General features: G+C 40.6%; 1 pseudogene; it reads right to left on the bottom strand.

The window, feature by feature from the left end:
- Window positions 1-845: 845 nt before the first annotated feature.
- The window catches only part of LOC102843935, a 21,950-nt pseudogene continuing 16,554 nt past the window's right edge, over window positions 846-6,241 (bottom strand).

The raw sequence follows: 6,241 nt of genomic DNA, 5'->3' as shown, positions 1-6,241 counted from the left end.
AGCGACCCTAAACTGCCCTAAACTCTGCTCTGTCCTGTGCCAATAGGAACGTCTCTGATACACCCATCCCGATTACCCTAGTCACTGAATCAGTCCACCTCATAGGGGGCCTTTCCCTTCTGTGCTGCCCTTCCACCCTACCAAACATGATGTCCCTCTCCAAGGACCTGTCCCTCCTTGCAACATGTCCAAAGTATGTTAGATTGAGCCTTAGAATCCTTGCCTCCAAGGAGCAGCCCGGTTTGACCCTTCCCAGGATGAATCTGTTTGTTTTATTAGCAGTCCATGGTACCCTCAATACTCTTCTCCAGCACCCCAACTCAAAGGCATCAATTCTCCTTCTATACTCCTTAGTCATTGTCCAACTCTCTGATGCATAACAAGTGATAGCAAAGATCATGGCCTGTATTAGACACACCTTAGTCTCCAAAGAGACACCATTGCTCTTCAGTACTTTGGAGAGGCCCCTAACAGCAGACTTTCCCATGGCGATATATCTTCAGCCCAAAGAAATTGTTCTGGGGGGAAAAAAGGTAGACAAAAGAAATAGGGTGGGGACAGAGTAGAGGACAGGAGGGAGGAAAAAGAAAATAAACCCAAAACTAGATATGATGAATATACGCAAGTGAGCTCATTCTATGTGGTTTAACATGCATGACAGTATTTGGGAGTGTAAATAGCTATCTTTTCACACTATGATATTGGTCTGGATGATTCAAATATTCCAACCAATATGTTTTGAGCAAAACAAAGTATAAAATGTGCAGAGAATAGCTATTCCAAAGGTGGCCCTTGGCTGTAGGCCTTGAGCCCAACTTAGTGCTCCTTTCTTTCGCATCTTGAGATCACAGTTTATGTCTACAACTATACTGTTGAATGGACTCTCCAGTCCTACCCAGGTGGCCAACAGAAAGAAAATCATCAATGAAGGAAGGACCCCAAAGGTTTGTGGAATGATCCTAGGTCCCCTAGAGTGAAGTATCATGAACGTATCCACAGTTAGTGCCCGACAATCCAGCACCATTCCAGTGTTTGGGATCTGTATGGCTAGAGAATGAGTGTGAACAGTCAAGGGAGTACAGACAGGTCAGTCCAAGAGACTGCCCACCAGGACAAGGAGTCAGAGACTGACTTTTTGCAAACAAACAACTGGTCTCCTCTTCACTGGCAAACTCAAGAACAGTAATGTTCCCCAAAATACATACACAGAAACATTTGTGCCTTCACTACCTCTTCTTTGGAACTGAAATGGACCAACACAGTTCAGTGTGGGAGGTTCAGGAGGAATGTTATCAGTGGAGTGGAGCATGCTGCATGCATAGAGTTCACAGAGCAATCCTCAATCTGAGGTGTGAGGTTTTTAAGAACAAGCCAATTAGTTATTCTCCCTGAGCTACTCTCACCCCTGCTTGAATCTGGGGTTTATCTGGCATCAGAATTTCCTCATCCTCTTCCTACACAAATAGGAGTATTATCCATAAGTAGACAAGAGTGGCTTCAGGATGAAGTAATGATGTTTTTAGGTGGCAAAGGGACCTTCCACAGCTCATGAGCCAGAGAGGTATTTGTAACTGAACCAGTAGACCATGCTAATTTGAAGTCATTATCACACTATGGTAACTTTGGATTGCTATGATACTAAACTGTGTACCATTGGTCCATCAAGTGCCATAATGGTTATACATGGTTGGCAATGTTTCATAGAGCTCATAGATTAAGACAAGCTTGGAAGCAGGAGTGACATCCACTTCCTAAACATGCTTGTGGAAATGCTATGAACTTAGAGAAAGGACAATAGTTATAGAACAAGGTTAAGTTCTCTTGTTTATAGGGTTGGTACAAGATGGCACTTAACAATAACAGCAACAACATATAATGCCAAGCCCTTGTCTCTGTTTTGAACTTGGATAGAGGCTGAACTCTGTAAGATGGTGCTCTTGTTTTGGTTGAGGATCTGTGTGGATTATTTGGTTATTTTCATTTAATCCTCTTGCTTTGAATCAACAAAAACCTCAGGAAGGACACTTGCATTTAAGGCTAAGCCCTGGTCTCCATTTTGGAGACGGGGTAAAGCAGCTGGACTCTGTAAGATGGGCTCTCTAGTTTTGGTTAAGGGTGGAATATTTGGTTGGTTTTTTTGGTGGATTTTTTTTATTATTATTTAAGACTCTTATTTAGAGTCAACAAGACCTCCTGGAGGGCCTTTGTAATTAAAAGTTGGGCCTAAGGGATTATATTTTAATCCCTTGTTCCTATATTTTAGAGGAACATTCTTCTAAATTGTATAGCACTCTTCAGTCAGTTTGCTGTACTAAGGTAATCTGGGTTTGTTGTGAAGCTGAACCTTGTGCCATTGGTGTCTCAAATACTATAATGGCTGCCCATGATGGACAGTGTTTGGTGGAGCTCCAAGTTTAAGACATGTGTGGAAGCATGAGTGGCATCCACTTCCTAAACCACATGCCTCTGGAAACTCTATGAACTTGGAGAAATGTTAGTTATAAAAAGGCATCAGGTCTTTTGTTCATAGGATTTGTATGAATTGTTCACTACTCGACAACAATCAACAACAAGAACAACCACTGGGCCAGTTGGCAACATTGTGATAAATGATGAAGAGATTGAGATTGTTGACAGCTTTAGTTTGCTTGGCTCCACAACTCTTGGTACCAGCAGCCAGGAAATCAAAGAAAAATTGCATTGGGAAAGTTGGCTGTAAGGGAACTCTCCATAGTACTACAGAGCGATGGTATCTGTCTGGAGGCTAAGAGGTGTATCTGTTCCAGGCCACGGTCTTCATTATTACTTGGTATGCATCAAAAAGCTGGACAATGACCAGCGATGACAGAAAGAGAATTGATGCCTTTGAGCTGTGGGGCTGTAGAAGAGTATTAAATATACCATGGACTGCCAGGAGAACAAATAGGATTGTCCTAGAGAAGGTGAAAACCAGGCTGTTCCTTGGAGGCAAGGATTCTGAAGCTCTGTCTGACATACTTTGGGCAAGTTGCAAAGAGAGATCATTCCTTGGAGAGGAACACTGTGCTTGGAAGGGTGGAAGACCAGAGAAAGAGAGAAAGATCATCGATGAGATGGATTAATACAGTGACTGTGGTAATGATGGAGGATGTGTAAGAGACAATAAAGTTGGCACAGGTTAGAGCAGGTTTCAGGGCTATTGTACATAGGGTTGCTATGAGTCACAAGTAACTTGATGGCACATAACAACAACAACATTTCTAGCTGAAGTGCTGGGGAGAATGTTGTATTTAGAGGCATACATGAGCAGACACTAGTTGAAAGGAGTTCAAGGATGAGGAGGTTCCTATCCCTGAGATGGTCAACTTTCCATACAGTATTAACTGAAAGATTGTTTATGACACTGTCAGAAGCGAGATAAGGGTCATTTTTGGGGTCAATGTTTGAGTAACCTTTCCATGGTTCACCAGGGTGAAATTCTGGTGGCCAATTAACATTGTTGGAGCCATTGGGTGATTTAGCGCTTGGCCAAGCCTCTCTTGTTCATAAAGTCATAAGGAGCAAGAGGAGATTTTTCCTACCTAAAACCACTTGAAGTAGCACCATGCTTGCAGAAGTTTTGATCCAAAGATGTGTTCATAGAAATGCTATCCTCTGTAGTCCACTTCCTTAGTCTTCACTGTGGCTCTTTAACACTGTTACATCCATATATACCCTCAAGTTTGAGTTCAAACTTATACGGAAATTGCTGAAAGCATTTACTGGTGATGATCCTTTTTACAATTCAGGTTTAAGTGTTTGGCATGGCTTTTTCAAGGAATGATTTCATGGCTGGCTGATAGAAGGACTTTTGCTGGGATGGTGGAGTTGGTTACTTCATCCACAGGTTTGAACCAAGTTGATGAAACAATTGCATCATTTGCTGCTGCACACTAATAGATCTACCCTGCTAGTCTTGCTGCTGTTGGTTACCAGAAGGCACGCTTCTTGATTTTGCCTTTGCACTAACAGTGTTGTAACTGAGAGATGTGAGAAAGCTGCTTTAGTTGAGATAGCTGGTTCAGCATGGCTATCTGTTGAGGGCCAATTCAGGCCACTGTTGTTTGGTGCATACCTCAGCAATGAATCTGGAATCTGAGGGAAGAGAGATGGAGGAGACACTTGACCATGGAAATTAGGCTGAGATGAATAAGAGGTTGTACTGAAAGCTGCTACTTGGCCCAGGGAAACTAGGTTTTTTATGTTCCTTCTTTGTTATATCTGCTTTGCTACTCATAGCCTGTTGTTCTCTAGTTTTAGTTTTGTTACATTTTTCTATTTATTATTATTCTGGTTCAAATAAAATTGTTTAGAACCAGGTAGGACACAAAGAGAAGAAGAAAATATTACATTTGAATGATGTTCAGGGAACATATTTATGTGATTTTATGAGTTACATCTCAACATCAAGAAGACAAAAGTCTTCGCTTCTGAACATAAGCAACAACACAATAGATGGAGAAAAGATTGAAATTGTGAATGATTTCATCTTACTTGAATCTACAATCGGTACCCTTGGTACTGGCAGTTAGGAAAACTTCTTACATTGGGAAAATCCTTTATTATAGACCTATCAAAAGAATTGATGAGTAATGATGTCAGTTTCACAAGTAAAGCATACTTGATTCAAACCAGGGTCTTTTTCATTACTTGCTATGCATTTGAGAGTTGGACAATGAGTATGGATGACAAATAATTGATGCCATTATATTGTGGTGTTGGAGAAGAGTAGTGAATATTACATGAACTACCTGAAGGACAAACAGATATATCTTATAGCAAGAATGTTCCTTGTAGGCAAAGATGGCAAAACTTTGTCTCACTTACTTTGGGAATGTTGCTAGGAAAGGCTGTTCCTTGAAGAGACACATAATGCTTGGGAAAGTGGAGAATTAGTGCAAGAGAAGAAGACCCTAAATGAGGTGAATTGACACAATGATTGCAACAATGGGCTAATGTATGTCAGAGATTATGAAAATGGCTCAAGATAGGACAGATAGAACAACAGATCTGTTGTTCCTAGGGTTGCTAAGAATCATACTTGACCCAAGGGCACCTAACAATTATTTCATCATTACTAGTTATCTCCAAACCCTTAATCATCAAACTGTCACCTGTCTCCCAACCCTCAAGATCTAGAGAGGGGAGGGTAAAAGTACAAAACCAGTTAACCTTTTTTGCTTTTGAGTCTACAGGGTCAGAGGTAGATGTGTAAATAGGAAAGGATAGGAAAAATCTCATTCCAGTAATGATTAAATGTGAACTCTGAAGATGAAAATAATCTTCAAACCATGACAAATAGTCTCAGAAGAATAGACCTAATTATTTTGTTGCTGAACAGTTTTCCTGGCCAGGACAATGTCCACCACCGAAGGATGTTGGTCACTTTCTAGATTGGAAACTTTCATTCTCCTGAATTAAATTCTCTACCAATGACAGAAGCTGCCAGTTTCCTCCCCATAAATCTTCCTTTTCAAGTTCATTCCCCAAAGAGGGCATATCCCACTCATTTCTAATTCTTGATGGGAATGCCTACTGAGGCCTCTACTCCCAAAGATGATAGCTTCCACTTCAGTTTCTAACCCAGAAGGCAATGACAGGTCCCTGAACTGATCCTAACTTGTCTATCTTCCTTTTTACCTGTTCATCCATCTATCCTTACAGCTAGCTGTATTTTTCTCTGTTTCTATACAAACTCAAACTCACTCAAGTGGGTTTTTTTTTTTGTTTTTTGGTTTTTGGTTGTTTTTTTTTCTTTTAGACTATAAATTGGGTGGAAGGAGTTGCCCATTTTTCACTGCAGAAAGCACCTGGAAATCTCTTCTGATCTGTTCTTCCCCTTTTTTACTTCCTCAACATCTATTAATAATTAAGTGAATTATTTCTAATACCATTCTATGTAGAAAACTTCATAAAACATTTTTGTCAATAGTAATGCATAGTTTACAGGTCAAATTTTATGATTCATTAAGTTTGTTTCTTTTAAATATCTCCCAGGACATCTGAAAATAGAAATAAATATAAATTTGGGGGATAGGGAACCCAATATTTAAGACAAGGAGGCAGTCGTCAGAACAGAGCAAGGGAACACTACGTGGTTCAAAATTGGGAAGGGCGTACGCCAAGGATGCATCCTATCTCCATACCTTTTCAACCTATATGCAGAACAGATTATCCGGGAGGCTGGGCTCTATGAGGAAAAATGTGGGGTAAAGATTGGTGG

This window comes from Elephantulus edwardii, unplaced genomic scaffold (genome assembly GCF_000299155.1).
Source record: "Elephantulus edwardii isolate Elephantulus edwardi_28Jun2011 unplaced genomic scaffold, EleEdw1.0 scaffold00393, whole genome shotgun sequence".
NCBI classification, from domain to species: Eukaryota; Metazoa; Chordata; class Mammalia; order Macroscelidea; family Macroscelididae; genus Elephantulus; species Elephantulus edwardii.
This window is presented reverse-complemented; position numbering and strand designations above follow the sequence as displayed.